The sequence below is a fragment of the Sceloporus undulatus genome, chromosome 2 (assembly GCF_019175285.1).
Source record: "Sceloporus undulatus isolate JIND9_A2432 ecotype Alabama chromosome 2, SceUnd_v1.1, whole genome shotgun sequence".
Taxonomy (NCBI): Eukaryota; Metazoa; Chordata; class Lepidosauria; order Squamata; family Phrynosomatidae; genus Sceloporus; species Sceloporus undulatus.
In genome coordinates this window covers 69,373,928-69,393,080 of record NC_056523.1, presented here as the reverse complement: position 1 = coordinate 69,393,080, position 19,153 = coordinate 69,373,928, and the positions used below count along the sequence as shown (strand labels likewise).

General features: G+C 46.7%; 1 protein-coding gene across 1 annotated transcript in view; it reads right to left on the bottom strand.

Moving 5' to 3' along the window:
- SFMBT1 (Scm like with four mbt domains 1) overlaps positions 1 to 16,483 on the bottom strand; it is a 116,590-nt gene extending 100,107 nt beyond the window's left edge. The window contains 1 exon segment of the mRNA XM_042453202.1: positions 16,337 to 16,483. The gene's annotated coding sequence lies outside the window, so the exon portion shown is untranslated.
- Between the last annotated feature and the right edge of the window lie 2,670 nt (positions 16,484 to 19,153).

Genomic DNA, 19,153 nt, shown 5'->3' with positions numbered 1-19,153 from the left:
AAAGCACAAGTAAGCAAAGGACATCCTTTTTCTACACAAATAGCAGGCATGAGGGAGAGAACCTTTTTTTCTCCAAGCTGTTTTCCCAATAAAAAATGTCCCCCCACCCCAAAGGCACTACAGTTTTGGGGAGGATAGTTTTCTCATGGTTGAAAATGTCTCCAAAGTACACACCTGGTACTAAGCACACTAAAAGACACATATTACAAGCCAGGATGGACAATATGTGATTGCTGAACTGCAACTCCAACTGAAACCACAAGACCTAATGGTGAGAAATGCTTCAAGTTCCAGTCCCAGATCAGGAGTGTTGCACTTTGTTTACTGCTGTTGTAAGAGGTTAGGGAAAGTGGGCGAGGGGGAGGGGGAGGGACTGCCTTCACTGTTCAGGGTGGTTAGAGAGCTAACCCAACTGCCTCCCACCCTGAACCCTTTACTTCAACCAACTAAAGCCTGCTGTGATGCTTTCAATGACTTCTTTGCAGACAAAATCTCTCGGATAAGGGCTGATCTCGACGCCAGCATTATAACAAAAACAATAAGAGAGGTGTCCAGAGACTCCATGGACCATGTTAGACTGGATCACTTTGAGTTTGTAAGGACTGATGAAGTGGACAAGCTCCTTGAAAGTGTAAGGAAGACGACATGCGCTCTCGATCCTTGCCCATCTTGGTTGACCGCCCAGGGAGGGAATGCTATGATTGCACTACTGCAGTCCATAATTAATGCATCCTTCAGGGAGGGCAAATTTCCATCTCAGTTAAAATTGGTAGTGGTCAAACCACTTCTTAAAAAACCCTCCCTAGATCCCCAGGAGAGAAATAACTACAGACCGGTCTCCTTATTACCATTCTTGGGCAAAGTGATTGAGAGAGCTGTGGCCTTCCAACGCCAGGCTGTCTTGGATGAAACCAATTATCTGGACCCATTTCAAACTGGCTTCAGGGCGGGATATGGAGTGGAGACAGCCATGGTCACCTTAATTGACGATCTCCGTCTGGGCACAGACAGGGGAAGTGTAACCCTGTTGGTGCTCTTGGACATCTCAGCGGCTTTCAATACCATCGACCATGGTATCCTTCTGGAATGCCTGAGAGAGTTGGGCATAGGGGGCACTGCATTCCAGTGGCTCCGATCCTGCCTCTCAGGCAGGTCCCAGATGGTGAGGCTGGGAGACAGTTGCTCTTCTAGGAAAGAGCTGACATCTGGCGTCCCTCAAGGTGCCATTCTGTCCCCCATGCTATTTAACATTTACATGAAACCGTTGGGAGAGATCATCCGGAGTCAAGGGGCACGGGCTTATCAGTACACTGATGACATCCAAATATGTTTCTCCATGTCTCTGACTGCTACAGTGACTAAGGATGGCATCTCCCCTCTGAACTCCTGCCTTGAGTCAGTAATGGGCTGGATGAGGAAAAACAAACTCAGGTTGAATCCAGAGAAAACAGAGGTACTTGTCATAGGTTCCTTAGGTCTGGGGAAGGAAATTTGTCCTCCCCTCCTAGACAGGGTTACACTTCCCCTGAAGGATGAAGTTCGCAGTTTGGGAGTACTTCTGGATCCATCTCTACATTTGCCATCTCAAGTGGATGTGACAGCCAAAAGTGCTTGGTACCAACTTCGGTTGATAAGCCAACTGCGACCCTACCTCAGCCGAAAGGACCTTGAAGCTGTAGTACATAATAATAATAATAATAATAATAATAATAATAATAATAGGATTTATTTATATGCCACCCAATCACTGGGAATCCGGGCAGCTTAGAACAGAAGGGATAATAGACGGTTCCCTGCCCTCAGGCTTACAATCTAAAAAGACACGAGACAAAAGGAGAAGGGAATGGTGAGGGGGGAGGGGATCAGGTCCAGCAGCTCCCCTCCCCCTCCGAGGCCTGGACCAAGGCAGATGGACTGGAGGGAGGGCTCTTCTTCTTCAGGCTAACCCTGATGGAGCTGGTCCAGCCTATTCTGTCCCTCACAGGCCGAAGGATGAGTTATGGAGGGAGGAGCCTCTTTCTTCAGGCTAGATTACATGCTCTGGTAATCTCTCATCTTGATTTCTGTAATGTGCTCTATATCAAGTTTGGAAGCTTCAACTAGTGCAAAATGCCACAGCCAGGTTGGTCACTAACTCTTCTAGATTTGACCATATAACACCTATTTTAAAAGAGCTACACTGGCTCCCAATTAGCTTCCGGGCACAGTACAAGGTGTTGGTTATTACCTTTAAAGCCCTACATGGCTTTGGCCCGGGTTACTTATGGGAACGCATCTCCCCATACAATCCGCCCCGCACTCTTAGAATAAGTGGGAAGAACCTATTAGTTGTGCCATCATCCAAACATGTTTCCACTTCCCAAAAAGCTTTCAGTATAGCTGCTCCTAGACTGGAATGGACTCCCAGAGGAGACTCGCCTTGTTACATCCTTGGAGATTTTCAAGAAGGCAGTAAAGGCAGAGCTCTTCTGCCACGCATATCTTCCTAACCTTTTATGAAGACCATTGGTATGGACTGAGAGCACCTGACCCTGTGATTGATTGATGATTGATGTTTTATGTTTTTAGCTGTGGTTTTAATTGTAATTAACGTTATAATATTACAAATGTTTTTAACTCTGTTGTGATCCCGCCTCGATCCGATCCATTGGGAGAGGCGGGAAGATACAAATAAAAACTAGTATTATTATTATTACTTTGGGTCTTATCTGTTCATCCTCAAACTTCATAGTCTGTCTGAAGAAACTTGTTTCAGTCCAATTATGGCAGAGTAATACCATTTTAAATGCAATGGCTCCATCCCACAGAATCCCGGTGTTCAGAATTCTCTGTTACAAAACCCTCTGTAATTGAGGGGAGTGGATTAAATGCCTCTAGCAGAAAAGTCTAAGATACCTCACCAAACTACAGATCCCATGATTTTAACAACCATGTCAATTAAAGTGGTATTATCTTGTTATAACTAACAAAAGAAATGCAGATCAGGAGTAGTTGTGTATCTTCAAGTTGTTTCTGACTTATGGCATGGGGTTTTCTCGGCAAGTTTTCTCACAGGGGGTTTGCCATTACCATCTTCTCAGGATGAAAGTGTGGCTTGCTCAGGGCCACTCAGTGGGTCTCTATGGCCAAGCCAGGGTTCAAATCCTGGTCTCCAGAGTCATAGTCCAATGTTTGAACCACTACACCATGCTGGCTCTCATAAATCTGAAGACTAGGGTTTAAATCCCTGCTCGGTGATGGAAACTTACTGGGTGACATTGGGCAATCACACATTCTCAGCTTTTATGATACCTTACAGTTGCTATAAGTCAGAAGCGACTTGAAGGCACACAACAACAACAAATGGATATACCCACATAAAACATTCATTACACAATAATTTTTGATAACTCAGAAATGACTGCATTTCTTTGTTGCAAGGGTGTTAGACCCTGAAATAACAACCCTAGAAGAATCTCAGTACTTATACCTGAAATTTACTAAAGTACTCATTAAGGCTTGCCCAGCACTGCAGAGTGTTTCCTTAGAACATCAAGAATTCATATTCTCTATCTTTCATCACCAAAACACAAAGAGAATATCAAAGCATTGTTAATAACCACATCATTTAAAGATATCATCAGTCTCAGCTATTTGCTATAATGGAAATTCCTTATAACTGATTTTGCTAATGAAAAATGGCTTATTCAATGCCATAAAGGAAAAGGAGGGTCCTAAAGAATAAACAGGCAAATAAATGAAAACAGATTAAGTGAGCAAGGACAAACTATTCATCTTGTGAACCAGCAAGATGTTGTCAAGGGTGGCCCAGAGTGCAAAGAAGTAGTAATCATCCATTTCGCCACACCAGGCTGACAAGATTAGTCCAGTACTCCAGTGCCAACCATCAATAATTAAGGAATCAATCTACCTGCTACTGCTCAACTTTCATTCATTCCAACAGGGTGGGGGGCTTGTAAGCTTCACTGGAATGAACAGAAGTTGAGCAGCAGTTTGTGGTAGACTTAATCCTGTGCACAGTAAGGGACCTACCAATCTACTGGAATGCCAAGGGTTCTACAACCATAAGTGGATGCAGGGTTTTTAACTCTCTAATCAGAATAAACTGTCAGTTTCACCGCAGGGGTTGCTTGCATTGACAGTTGCCAGTTACAACGAACCATTCTTTTCATGGAAGAAGAGGAACCCCAACTATTTCACTGAAATCACCTTCCTTGCTCACATTAATTTTGTACGTACAGCAGATACGATTGTTTGTTTTTAATGTGAAGTCGAAGGCTTTCATGGCTGGCATCTATGTTTTTTTGTGGGTTTTTCGGGCTATCTGGCCATATTCTAGAAGATTTTCTTCCTGATGTTTCACCAGCATCTGCGGCTGGCATGTTTGTTTTTACTTTTCAAATCAAGCATGCTGTGTTTCAAAGTACAAAGTCAATTGTTTAATTTGAGCTGGGCTTATTCCTAGGTATTCACCTTTGGGATAAAAATACTCATATTCTGGAAATGCTACATTTTTGGACTATGCCTCCTGGTTCACCCCAGCCAGAATGACCACCCATGCTGGCTGGGAAAGTTTGGAAGTTGTAGTCCACAAGAATAACTTTTCGAAGCTCTATAGTCAACTTTGCTCTCAATCCTAGACCTGTTAGGTCTTACCAGTTGTTTTGTTCAATAGTGGGAGCGCTTTAATCATTTTTATTCTTACAAAATATGAACATTCATTTAACATTAAAAAATTAAAAATGAAGGAAGGTTACTACCATGGCCCCATGGTGGTAGTGATTTGAAACTATATGGCTAATTCTCAGTTAAATGAACTACCTAGAAGCTCACCCTGTTTCTCATTTCAGTTATTGGCTTTCATTTCCGATCTAAACTATTTTATACATTTTTCATTCACACAGTATTTGGACACGTCCCATGCTTTTGGAGCTGGCACAATATATTCTCCTTAATTATTGACATAATTTAATTTCATGGAAGACAACACTGAACTCCCCCACAATTTATCATCCATAAAGGAAGATTAGCCTACTCATATACTGCAAGTCAGAAATGTGGAATGTACATGATTCAGAAGCTACTGTGTTATAGCCATTGACCTTTGTGAAACTCTTTTAAGATATGAAATACTGAAGCAGAAATATATTTCAGAAAGAAACGAAAAACCTGGCCTTCTAATTTTCCATGACACTGAAATCTATACATACAGATGTTACAGAAGCATTCCTGCCTTAAGTTCCAGGGGCCTAGCCTAGAAGATTCGGCTGCTGTTTGAATCTGGCCACTATTCATGTCAAACCTTTGACTAGCACTAATTTGACAGATGCTGTGATCTTCAGTTCCTTCTCAAGTTAGCAAAGGAGACCATAAAACCAACAATACCAGCTGAATGATAATTACACACCCTCAGAAAATCAGTATGGGTAATGTTATGTAAACCACTTCCATTAAAACATTTTTGACTTGTCCTTGCATACATAGGTGGACTTCTCACTACAAGCACAGAGTTCCCTGAAGGCAGATGCAGGGGAAAGAGCCCAGGCAAAGAAGCAGTTATATCCAAACAGGGGATTTTGTGCTAGTGTAATTGCTTGCAGGACCCCAGGGAGCAAGCAGATGCTATAGTAAACATTATTCAAGGACCCTGTAGACTTTTATATTACCCAATACAGCTCCAGCACATCAGACAGGAAAACAGAAGTAGCAGTTTCAACTTGGAAGTACTTGTACAATGTTGAAGTCACACAGGCAATGCCTAAGGACTGGAACAACCGTACTCTCATGCAGACATCCGCTGGCAAATTAAAAAGGGAGGGGGAGAACCAGTCTTTTTCAATGTTTTGGTGCAGGGGATGGGTGAGTAACTTCAGGACTATAATGAGGATTTTCTTTTAATTCCTATACAGTTATCCCTCAGTTTTCATGGACTTGAAGTCTGTGTTCCTCCCCTCTGTTTGCAGGCAGCAAACAGAGGGGAACAAAATGGGGTGCACACTGCCATTCAAGCCAATGGGGCTTGAATTTTGGCAATTTTTCATTTTCATGCACTGGGGAGGGGGTGTTCCAGAACGAATCCCCGGCAAAAACGGAGGGGTGACTGTACTTACCAAGTACCCACTACAGAACTCCAAGCACCAACCCTACATTTAGAACAACATTTAAAACTATTTTTATTATGTGAAAAATATATAAAATCTCTCACTCAACAAGTTATAAAAATGTGACAAACTTGTGTACTACCAAAAAAAAAAAAAAACAGTTTACCCATCATTTCTCTATAACCATTCTTCACTTTATCTTACCTACATAGTGTAACTATTTGAACTGTTTGTCAAAGAATTTTTTTTTAAATACAGAGAGATAATCCAACAGTAGGATACCAATGAACTACAGAAGAGAAGAAAGTGTAATGGATCAATTATGAAGTTACTGTAGTTGCTCTTTTCACTCAGTCAATCGCTCTAAGCAATTTTCCCCCACAGAAGAATCTAGAGTGTCAACTTCAGAGTCCTTCAAACTCCTGGAGTTTTTCTGTCACATAAAAATAAAATCACCCAACAGGCAAATAAACAAAATCAATGAGAATAAATTCAATTCTTTCCCACCTTTTCATTTCTAAGGACTCTAATTAATCCACCACGAGAGTATGGAACTGACATGAACTGCACTCTGTTTTACTTCCACTGGAGGAAAGGGTGCTTTGTATCTCATTGAACAACATCTTCCTGTTGCTCTTGTAAGAACAAAAGTGCTGAGAAGGAAAGTTACATGCTTACCGCTCAGCCTAAATAACAAGAAATAAAGTAGGGCAGAAACACTACACTAGGCTGATAGAGGGTAAACATGGTAAGGATGAATTCACAAGACACACCAAGTGTGAAATTTATGTATCCATCTATCTATATCCCAAAATAACTTTCTAGGGAAAACACATAGCGAACAAATTCTTATTAATTTGGAACAAATCATTAACATTAAACCTACCTACACTTCAGTTCAAATGAACAGAAACTACACATGGTACACCTTTCCTGCAGCTAAGAGCATGTGTGGCTTTATGGCAATCTGAAGCATTGCCTTATACTCCAGTTCAAATTCAAAGAGGCATTGGTTGTAGGGCATTATGAATAGACAGCAGCCTGTTGTGCCAAAGGAACTGCACTTACATTTGTGTAACCTTGTCCTCTTGGCTGAACTCAGATCTGCTGACAAAATGACTCTGCTGGCTGAGATAAGTTAGCAAAAGAGCAAAAAAAGTGGGGTGGAAAAAGAGAGGAGCCAAGTTATGCCAGATTCAAACTCCCCCCCTCCCCCATTTCAGGAACACAGTCATTGTTATCACCACAAAATTAGGCCAGGGTAGTCCTATGTCATTCCCAACACTCTACGGCTGAGATGGTGTTGGGATTCAACATGGCTTCAACTAGCCTAGGATAGCTCAGCTAGACCTCAACCATGTTGGTGAGTTAGTACTGAGATCAAGCTGGGCTTCTAGTAATGCCAACAACTCAGTTCTAAATTAACTCATGTGCCTTCCTATAAGCATGCAGGAGCACTGTATTATTTGAAGCTCTTAGCACACTTTTCACTGTGAAAGGAGGGAGGAATGGACTATTGTATTTTATTTAGTATGCAACTCATTTTAAAGTTGATTGAATGCTAGATTTAAGGAAAAGAACAAAGCTTAAATTCCTTCTCCTCAACATGGAAGTATGTCATTTGTAGGGAGTTTTATTTCTTTGAAGGGAGGATACCAAGAAGGAAGCACTAAAACACACAATTCCTCCACCTCCAACCTGAAGTAGTACAACTCAAGAAGAGATATATTTGAGTCTGAGTATAGAGTTCTATGGGGTACTTATAGCATAAGGCTAAGGCAATGTTGCCAGAACAGTATGGTGTAGCCTATGAATTTCACAGGGATTTTTTAGGCATGGAATACACAGAGGTGGTTTTGCCAGTTCCTCCCTCTGAAATGTATCATACAGCACTTGATATTCATTAGCTGTCTCCCATCCAAGTATTAAGCAGGGCTGACCCTACTAAGGTGTTGTGCACACTGGCCGTAAAGGCTGGCCTGGGGACAAAGTCGGGGCATAGTGTCCACATGACACAGCATGAAAAGAACACTTTAAAGCCACGCTGCTGTGGCTATCACGCCCTATTCTCCCCTGGAAAGGCCAGATCAGGGCTGCGGTGTGTGGTTGCTATGTCCCCGATCCGGCGCAGGTGAAGGCAGCTGCAGGCCGCCCCTTAAGGGCAGTCTGCATAGCCCCTAGGTTTCCAAGATCAGATGGAATCTGGTACCTTTAGTACATTTATGTATTGTACAGCTTATTCTGGCCTAAAACCCTCAAGGCATCAGTTCCTGTCTGATCCTGGAAGGTAAGTATGGCCAGGTCTGATAAGTATATGTATGGGGATCATCTAAGAATAACAGGTGGTGTAGGCAATGTTTCAGAGGCAGTCTATGCCCTTCTGGGTATTCCTTGCTGAAAAAACCCTTGTGAAATTCAGGATGGCCATAAGTTGACAGGTGACCTATAGCCATCTGTAAAAACACCAGCCTTGTTCAAATCTTAGCCTGATTACAGACTCAACTTTAACCAGTCCTGAAAATATATACTCTACAGGTAATGAATCACAACTGCCCAAACAACCAAATGAAAGTTCACTTATTATGCCCTAGACTAAATACATGTAGAAGTTCCCTTTAAAACATTTGGTCAATGAGGTTAGAGCAATAGTGTTGAGTCTTCTTGATACATCACAAATTAATCTATAATGGCCTCTGCACATCCTACTTTTTGAGGCTCATACAGTTTTTGAGGCCCATATACAGTCAGGTCTTAAATAAATGGGTGTACTGCAACTCCGCCCTCCACAACTGCCATCTGCCGGCCTGAGAGGGGAGTGGCCAGGCAAGTCCAGCTCCATCAGGACTAAGCCTGAAAGAGGAGACCGCCCTCCACAACTGCCATCTGCCGCCTGAGAGGGAGTTGGCCAGGCAAGTCCAGCTCCATCAGGACTAAGCCTGAAAGAAGGAGACCGCCCTCCACAACTGCCATCTGCCGGCTGAGAGGGGTTGCCAGGCAAGTCCGCTCCATCAGGACTAAGCCTGAAGGAAGAGACCCGCCCTCCACAACTGCCATCTGCCGCTGGAGGGAGTTGGCCAGGCAGTCAGCTCCATCCGGACTAAGCCTGAAGGAAGGAGACCCGCCCTCCACAACTGCCATCTGCCGGCCTGGAGGGGTTGGCCAGGCAAGTCCAGCTCCATCAGGACTAAGCCTGAAGGAAGGAGACGCCGCCCTCCACAACTGCCATCTGCCGGCCGAGGGGAGTTGGCCAGGCAAGTCCAGCTCCATCGGACTAAGCCTGAAGAGAAGGAGACGCCGCCCTCCACAACTGCCATCTGCGGCCTGAGAGGGAGTTGGCCAGGCAAGCCAGCTCCATCAGGACTAAGCCTGAAGGAAGGAGACGCCGCCCTCCACAACTGCCATCTGCCGGCCTGAGAGGGAGTTGGCCAGGCAAGTCCAGCTCCATCAGGACTAAGCCTGAAGGAAGGAGAGCCCGCCCTCCACAACTGCCATTCGCGGCCTGAGAGGGAGTGGCCAGCAAGTCCAGCTCCATCAGGACAAGCTGAAGGAAGGAGACGGCCCTCCACAACTGCCATCTGCCGGCCTGAGAGGGAGTTGGCCAGGAGTCCAGCTCCATCAGGACTAAGTCTGAAGGAAGGAGAGCCGCCCTCCACACTGCCATCTGCCGGCCTGAGAGGTCAGGCAAGTCCAGCTCCATCAGGACTAAGCCTGAAGGAAGGAGACGCCGCCCTCCACAACTGCCATCTGCCGGCCTGAGAGGGAGTTTGCCAGGCAAGTCCAGCTCCATCAGGACTAAGCCTGAAGGAAGGAGACGCCGCCCTCCACAACTGCCATCTGCCGGCCTGAGAGGGAGTTTGCCAGGCAAGTCCAGCTCCATCAGGACTAAGCCTGAAGGAAGGAGACTCCGCCCTCCACAACTGCCATCTGCCGGCCTGAGAGGGAGTTGGCCAGGCAAGTCCAGCTCCATCAGGACTAAGCCTGAAGGAAGGAGACTCCGCCCTCCACACAACTCCATCCTGCCGGCCTGAGGGGGTTTGCCAGGAAGTCCAGCTCCATCAGGACTAAGCCTGAAGGAAGGGACGCCGCCCTCCACAACTGCCATCTGCCGGCTGAGAGGAGTTGGCCAGGCAAAGTCCAGCTCCATCGGACTAAGCCTGAGGAAGGAGACGCCGCCCTCCACAACTGCCATCTGCCGGCCTGAGGGGAGTTGGCCAGGCAAGTCCAGCTCCATCAGGACTAAGCTGAAGGAAGGAGACGCCGCCCTCCACAACTGCCATCTGCCGGCCTGAGAGGGAGTTGGCCAGGCAAGTCCAGCTCCATCAGGACTAAGCCTGAAGGAAGGAGACGCCGCCCTCCACAACTGCCATCTGCCGGCCTGAGAGGGAGTTGGCCAGGCAAGTCCACGCTAATCAGGACTAAGCCTGAAGGAAGGAGACGCCGCCCTCCACAACTGCCATCTGCCGGCTGAGAGGGAGTTGGCCAGGCAAGTCCAGCTCCATCAGGACTAAGCCTGAAGGAAGGAGACGCCGCCCTCCACAACTGCCATCTGCCGGCCTGAGAGGGAGTGGCCAGGCAAGTCCAGCTCCATCAGGACTAAGCCTGAAGAAGGAGACGCCGCCCTCCACAACTGCCATCTGCCGGCCTGAGAGGGAGTTGGCCAGGCAAGTCCAGCTCCATCAGGACTAAGCCTGAAGGAAGGAGCCGCCCTCCACAACTGCCATCTGCCGGCCTGAGAGGGAGTTGGCCAGGCAAGTCCAGCTCCATCAGGACTAAGCCTGAAGGAAGGAGGACCCGCCCTCCACAACTGCCATCTCCGGCCTGAGAGGGAGTTGGCCAGGCAAGTCCAGCTCCCTCGGGACTAAGCCTGAAGGAAGCGACGCACTCTTGATGTAGCCTGAGGGCATGGACGTCTGAAAGGTAAGCTCCCTAGGGCCATAGGCTGAAGGTGAAGGAGGAAGCCGCATACCTCAATAATAAATTAATTGACTGAGATACAGTGGTACCCGGGATCACGAATGCGCCTGCCAGCGCAAATCCGGGCTACGAAAAAATCCATGAAAAAACTGTTCGGGTACGCACGTTATTGGTTACGAAAGGAAAGGGCTCGGCGCCTTTCGCACCAAATCGCGGGCTTTTCCCCATTAGCGCCTATGGGTTTCGGCTTGCGAAGCCTTGGGGATTAGAAAGCGTCGGCGGAAGAATAATATTTCGTAACCCGGGGGTAAAAACACTGTAACTCTATACCGCAGGACAGAAGCTACTGTGGGAGCGAGCGAATCTGGAGAAAGAAACAGATGGTTTCCAATCAGCAAGGAGACCAGGCAAGATGTAGTTGATCACCTCTATCTGTTTGACTACTATACTGCATGTATCAAACGTAAAGCAAGATTAGACTCAGAGGAAGGAGGCATGAAGGCAACATCAATGATTTAAGATAGCAGATGACACCATACTACTAAAAGAAAATGCCAAAGACTCAGAATGAATCCTGAAGAAAGTTAAGAAAGAAAGTGCAAAGGCAGGTTTACAGCTGAACATTCAGAAAAAAAAAAAAAGAATGACACAGATGATTTACGTAACTTTAAAGTAAATGGATGATGAAAAAACCATGAAACAGTTCATGACTTTCCATATCTTGGCTCAGTCATTATACAGTATGGAGCCTGTAGTGAAGCAATCTTGAAGAAGACTAGGACTTGGAAAGGGTAGCTATTGAAGGAACTACAAATGTCACAGATATATCACTGAATACTAAAGTTAGGATTGTTTAAGCCCTTTTATTTCAATTTCTATGTATGATTGTGAAAGATGGACAATGAAAGATGAAAATAAACTCTTTTAAATGTAGTGCTGAGAAAAGGGGTCTAGATACTGTGGACTGCAAAAAAATTCACAATAAATAGGTCTCAGATCAAATCATGGCTGGCCTTTTTCTAGAAGTCAAGATGTTTAAACTGAGACTGTCAATATTTTGACATACATGAGAAGACATGACTCACTAAAAAGACAGTAATGCTTGGTAAGGTAGAAGGCAGTAGGAAAAGAGAAAGACCTGATTCCAGATGGGGGACTCAATCAAGGAAGCCACACCTGAGTCTGCAAGACTGAGCAGGGCTTGTGATATAGGGTGACTTGGAGGTCTCTCATCCATGGAGTCACCATAAGCTGAAGTTGACTTGATGACAGTTAACAACAAATGCAGTCAAATAAGGCATGGATCTGCTTCTAGATGAAATACTGAACATTTGACACACACTGTCAGTAATGTATAATGCCATGTTTAAAGTGAGAGCCATTTAAATTATTTCTAGATCTGTCCATAGGTCTCTTACTTAAATTTATTATACAAGCTATTGTTTATTATTATTGTTGTTGTTGTTGTTTATTTCTATAGTGCTATAAATATACACAGTGCTGTACATACAGATAATCAAATCAATTAAAAATATAAAACCTGCCAATGGCAACAGCCTACAAAAACATATAAATCAGGCCTGCATCTACAAGAAGAAAACAATCCATAACTGTACATATCTGGAAAGTTGTTCCTCTGCAGTTAGTGGTTTAGTTTTACGTAGGTTGTGTTTAGGATTAGGTTTTTCCATATGATTAGAAACTCACACTGATCTCTCATCAACATATCTACTAGGTAACCCCATACACAGGTTGACCAGATATCCTAACCACAAAGGAGGATAAGACACTGCAAAAGGGAGGGACACTCCAGAAAAATGGAGGACCTTACCAAAGAAAAGCTCATGGAAAGATAAATTCATGCTTTATCCTGCTCCAAAGGGAGGACATTTTGGGATTCACCGAAACTGAACAGAGAAGGTGAAATGAAGGACATATCCTGGAAAGAAGGACATCTGGTCCCTCTGCTTCCAAGGGTTCCAGGCACGCAGCATGAACCAGAAGTCATAACCACAAGGAGCCACAGCCCATCAAGAACAACATAGGACAGTACAAAATAAAAGTGAAGAACGCTCATATAAATATAAATTCATGTTCTTGATCCTACTCAAAATGAAGAATATTTGGAATTCCTCCTGGACAGAAGGCTGAAATGGAGAACATCTGGGAAAAGGAGGACATCTGGCCACTCTGACCCACACAACTTTATGCACAAGAAACTGTTTCCACTAGGAGAAAATGCCAGTTTTTTGCTCACACGAATGTTAGAGCTATGAATCCTACTTTCTATATGAGTAAAATGTTTGCTATGGTAACCGCAGCAGCAGCAGTAAGCCCTGTGAACAGAGCCACAGCAAAAACTCCACTGTGCAGAACTATACTTTTACTAGTGAAGAATTTCATCTTGGAATCCTACTTTCTCGGTGGAAGTCAGTAGAGCCAAAGCTATCAGCCCCACCTGCTGAAGACTTTGAAACTTCTTAGGATGACAGTAAATTTCTTCAAAGCAGATGCACTCATTCCACTAAAACTCACATGGGACTATTTCAGAGACATCGTCTGGGATAGGAAAGCCTAGCAAATAGCATTACTTTTAAAGAAGTGGTAAACTGCTCAATTTTTTCCTCCTGCAAAAACAATTTTAAAAAATATTGGTTCTGACCTTCCTGTCTTTCATTCCAAGGGATGTGTCTCTAACTCATCTACTGAGACACTGTCTGAATAAAGCCGGGTCTCAAGCTGTACACTAAGAAATCTTTCCTTCTACTCTCCACACAAAATGCCTGGGTGAGAGCCAGCCTGGTATAGTGGTTGAGTGTAGGACTAAGACTCTGGACACCAGGGTTCAAATCCCAGCTCGGCCATGTAAGCCTGCTGATGACCCTGGGTAAGTCTGCAGCGACGTTATCAGACAAGGGAAAATTGGAAGTATAATCCAATGGCAATCCGAATGCAATCATGGGGTTTAACGTTATTGCGTTGATAGGCTACCACATGCAATTTCGGCAAGGGAAGCCCCCAAACGCAATCATGGGGTTCATGTTATTGCGTGAGAGGTGACTCCACACACATTTTGGGCAATGGCAGCTATTTTGGGCAAGGGAAGTCAGTTCGAACACAATTCAAATTCACGTCATTTTGCTGAACTAGTGAATTGACGTTGAGTGTCTGACTCCACTTTCTTTTCATTCGAAATTAAGAAAATCCTCCCGTGTGACAAAACTCCCCTCTCGGCTTCAGAGGATGGCAATGGCAAACCCACTCTGAGAAACTTGCCAAGAGAACCCCATGATGTTTTGCCTTAAGGTCGCCACAAGTCAGAAAAAACCTAAAGGCACACAAGGCTCATGCACCACATAGAAGGCATTTTGCTCCCCCCCCACGCATCCAACCCACCAAGCCTACCATTCAATCCAATGTAGAAAGATACTGCAGCACTTCTGAAACTAATGAATGAAAGAAGAAGTTGGCAGCATGAGCTTTCATAGACACACAGTCTACTTCATCAGATGCATTACTTTCCTCAGATGCATTTGGAATTGTCAACTTCTTTCTTTCAGTTAGTCTCAAAGGTGGTACAAGATCTCTTTAAACTGACGTGTTGTACTCTGGACACATCACTGAAAAGAATTGACTCACACAATATGCTGGGAGAGGCAGAGGAAAGAGAGGACGACGCCACATGCTATCATGGATATGGATCTGCAAGTGTTTAGAAGGACCGTGGAGGACAGTGGATCTTGGAATGTCTCACCACAGCGTCGCCATGAGTCAAGATCCACTTGAAGGTTCTGGGCACACACCAATTCAAAAAGGATGTTGACAAGTTGGGTGTGTCCAGAAGAGGGCGACCAAAATGGTAAAGGGCTGAAACATACTTTTTGAGGAAAGGCTTAGGGAGCGGGGAGGTTTAGCCTGGAAAAGACCATTAGAGGTGATATGTTAGCCCTGTTTAAGTATTTGAGGATGTACTATGAGGAGGGAGCAAGCTTGTTTTCTGCTGCTCCAGAGACTAGGACCCCGAGCAATGATGCAGCTGAAAAAAAGAGATTCCACCTCAACATAGGAGGAACTTCCTGACAGTAAGGGCTGTTTGACAGTGGAACCAACTTCCTCGAAGTGTAGTGGAGTCTCCTTCCTTGGAGGTCTTTAAGAGAGCTGGATGGCCATCTGTTGGGATGCTTTGATTGAGACTTCCGCCTGGGCAGGATGGGGTTTGACTGGATGGCCCTTTGGTCTCTTCCAACTCTAGGATTCTATGGTCTATCTGAGGGTGATTAAAACAAACAGAAAAGAGGAGGAGGCAAGAATGGAAACTGGAAAGAGATCAGCAAAACCTAAGTTGTTTTTCAAGGGAAAGCCTAGCAGTCCCCTCAGAGGGCGGGGGTCCATGGCAATTTGGTTGTGAAGAAGGGAGTGTGGACTGGACTTCGTGGGGGTAACAGGTATCCAGAGGATGGCACCCACATCGAGGCAAAGGACCCAAGGCGAGGAGGGCCCCTGGGAAAGTTCGCCACCGAAGTTACCTCAGAAGCCCTCCTTCTCCACTCTCTCTCTCTCTTTCTCTCGCAAACACACACAACCCCAACGGTCACACACCCTATAACTCGGAGGAGTCGAGGGGCTGTACCCACACTGGGGAAATAACCCGGTTTGGCAGTCGCTTTAACTCGTTGTCTGAGTCCTTGCTATGGAACTGGGAGTTGGAGTTTGTTGTGGGGCCCAGAGCGGGCCCACACACAAACTCCAACTACCAGAATCCTTGAGCCATAAAAAGTTACAGCGGTACCAAACCGTGTTATTTTTATTTGTTTATTTTATTGAGGAGTACGCGTAAGAAACAGGAGGGCGGGGCCACGGCCGTCGCGGCGTCAGGAACTTTCCAAGGCGCTAGAAAAGAAAAAGAGAGAGGGAAAAGGGGGGCCTTAGGCGGGGCGCGCGACTCCCCCTCCCCCTGAGAGGAAGGCTCAAGCGGAGGAGGAGGAGGAGGAGGCGGCACGCGCTGCGAGGCTCTGGGCGCGCGGCGGCGGCGGCGGCGGCGGAGGAGTTGGCGCCTCCGCTGCAACTGCAACTGCAGCCTGGGCATCTCAAGGAAGGAAGGAAGGAAGGAAGGGAGCGCTCTCGTTCTTTCGCTTACTCCCCCCCCCTCTTTTTTTTAACAGGCGCGGCGCTTCGGCTGCTTCCCTGGCGCTGCTCCCGCCCTCCTCCCGCATCAAACTTCAGGGGGAAAAAACCCACAGACAGACATACAGTGCTGTGTATGTAAAGCCGCCACCAGCACCGTCTTCCTGCTCCTGCTCCCAGGCGAGGCCGCATCTCACCTCCCTCTCCGAGTTTCTCCCTTTCTCCTCCGTAACCGCCGCCAGTCAGGAGCTCTGAGGCGAGGCTGGCTGCCGGGCGCTTCGCTCGCTCTCTCGCTCGCCGCCTCATTCCAATATGGCACGGCCGGGGCCCGAGCGCATGCGCCCGCCGCCACTACCACAGCCGCCTCCCGTCCCTCCTCCGCCTCCTCCTCCTCCTCTCCCTCTCCCTGCCCTCCTCTGCCTCTCTCCCCGGCTCCCCTCCTCGGCCCCGTCCCGGCCAGCCAAGCGGCCTCCCAGCCCTCCGGGTGCCTATAGGTCCATTACGTGCGGGGCTTCCTTTCCCCCTCCAGGCCGCGCACCTGACCCCCAAGTTCTTCTCCCGCCAGCGCGACTGCGTGCACGTGTGGATGGGCGCGCGCGTGTCTCTGTGTGTGAGAGCCACTGGGATGATGGTGATGCGTGTCTGGATGGGCGGCAGCACAAGAGCAGACGCTGCCCCGGGTTCTTTTGGGGCAGGGCTGGAGGGTTTGGGGGGTGTTGCGCCTCAACCGCGGAGACCAGGCGCCCTCCGCTTCCAGCCCAGGAGGGAGTTCGGAGACGTCCTCCATTTTGAGCACGACCGGGGTGATGAGCAAGGGCCCTTCCTTCCTTCCGTGCCCAGAGCTGTCCTCCATTTCCCCCTCCTCCATTTCCACTTTTCTTGTCCTCCATTTTGAGCGCGACGGAGAAGAAGCGCCAGTTGACATTTCTGTTCTGTCTCGAGCTTTTTTTACTTTTGGGCGCGTCCTCTAATTTCTTCCCTCGACTGTCCTCCATTTTGGGGCACGACTGAGAAGAAGCACCGGTTTACACCTTGAGGAGGAATGATTTTAGCTTTTTCCTTTGGCCGCGTCCTCCATTTGCCTTGCCGTCCCCCACTTGGACCTGACTAGTCTAAGGAGCATGGATCTCTATCTATCTATCTATCTATCTATCTATCTATCCATCCATCTATCCATCCATCCATATATCTATGAGTTGATGAGTTGTTCTAGCTTTTTCCTGGGGCCACATCCCTCCCTCTTCCTGGAAGGCCCTCCATTTTGCGGTGCCCGGTCCCCCTTGGCCCCCTGGGCTTTCGGGTGCCTGCTGCTGGCCCCATCCGACCTCCTGGGCTTGGGTTTCCTTGGAGGACTTGCCTTGGAACCGGCTGGTTCTGGTGTGGAACCGGTTTAAGGACAATAAAGAGAGAGAGAGAAAATGACATTCCTCGGCTGCTGAAGCAGTTAAAGAAGAAAAAAGGCTTGGGCAGCATCCACACTGGAGAAATAGCCCGATTCGGCACCGCTTTAACGACTTTCCTGGCTCAAGGCTATGGAATTCTGGGAGGTGGAGTTTGTTGTGGCGGAGCAGAGCCCTAGGCCACACAACAAACTCCAAGTCCCAGAATTCCATAGCAGTCTTGAGCCAGAAAAAGAGTTAAAAGCGGTGCCAAACGGGGTTATTACTGCAGGGATGTAACTAAAAAAAATGACAGTCCTTGCTCATAAGGAAACCATACTTGCCCATAGAGAATCATTGGGGAACATTGGCCCATAGGGAATCAATGGGAAATACTTGCCCATAGGGAATCATTGAGGAATACCTTCCCATAGGGAAACATTGGGGAATACCGGCCCATGCCCATAGGGAATCATTGGGGAATACTTGCCCATAGGGAATCATTGGGGAATACCTTCCCATAGGGAATCATTGGGGAATCCTGGGCCATAGGGAACATTGGGGAATACTTGCCCATAGAGAAACTTGGGGAATACTTGCTCATAGGGAATCATGGGGGAACATTGGCCTGTATGGAATCATTGGGGAATACTTGCCCATAGGGAATCATTGGGGAATACTTGCCCAAAGGTAATCATTGGGTAATACTTGCCCAAAGGGAAACATTGGGGAATAGTTGCCCATAAGGAAGCATAGAGGAATACTTCCTCATAGGGAATCATTGGGGAATATTTGCTCATAGGGAAGCATAGTGGAATATTTGCCCATAGGGAATCATTGGGGAATACCTTCCCATAGAGAATCATTGGGGAATACTGTCCCATAGGGAATCATAGAATAATAGAGTTGGAAGAGACCACAAGGGTCATCCAGTCCAACCCCATCCTGCCATGCAGGAAATCTAAATCAAAGCATCCCTGACAGATGGCCATCCAGCCTCTGTTTAAAGACTTAAAGGAAGGAGACCCCACTACACTTTGAGGGAGTGTGTTCTACTGTCGAACAGCCCTCACTGTCAGGAAGTTCCTCCTAATGTTGAGGTGGAATCTCTTTTCCTGTAGCTTGCATATGGATCCGGGTCCTTGTCTCTGGAGCAGCAGAAAACAAACTTGCTCCCTCCTCAATATGACATCCCTTCAAATATTTAAACAAGGCTATCATATCACCTCTTAACCTCTTCTCCAGTCTAAACATCCCCAGCTCCCTAAGTCGTTCCTCATAGGACATGGTTTCCAGACCCTTCATCATTTTAGTCGCTCTCCTTTGGACACGCTCCAGTTTCTCCACATCCTTTTTAAATTGTGGTGCCTGGAACTGGACACAGTATTCCAGGTGGGGCCTGACCAGAACAGAATATAGTGGCACTATTACTTCTCTTGATCTAGACACTATACTTTTATTGACACTATACTGTCATTGTCCAGCTTGGAGGGAGTGAGAGGGTGGGTCCAACACCATCGGGACTACCCTGAAGGGACAGAGCCCTCCCTCCATGGCCAACTGTCATCGTCCAGCCTGGAGGGAGTGAGAGGGCGGGTCCAACACCATCGGGACTGCCCTGAAGGGACAGAGCCC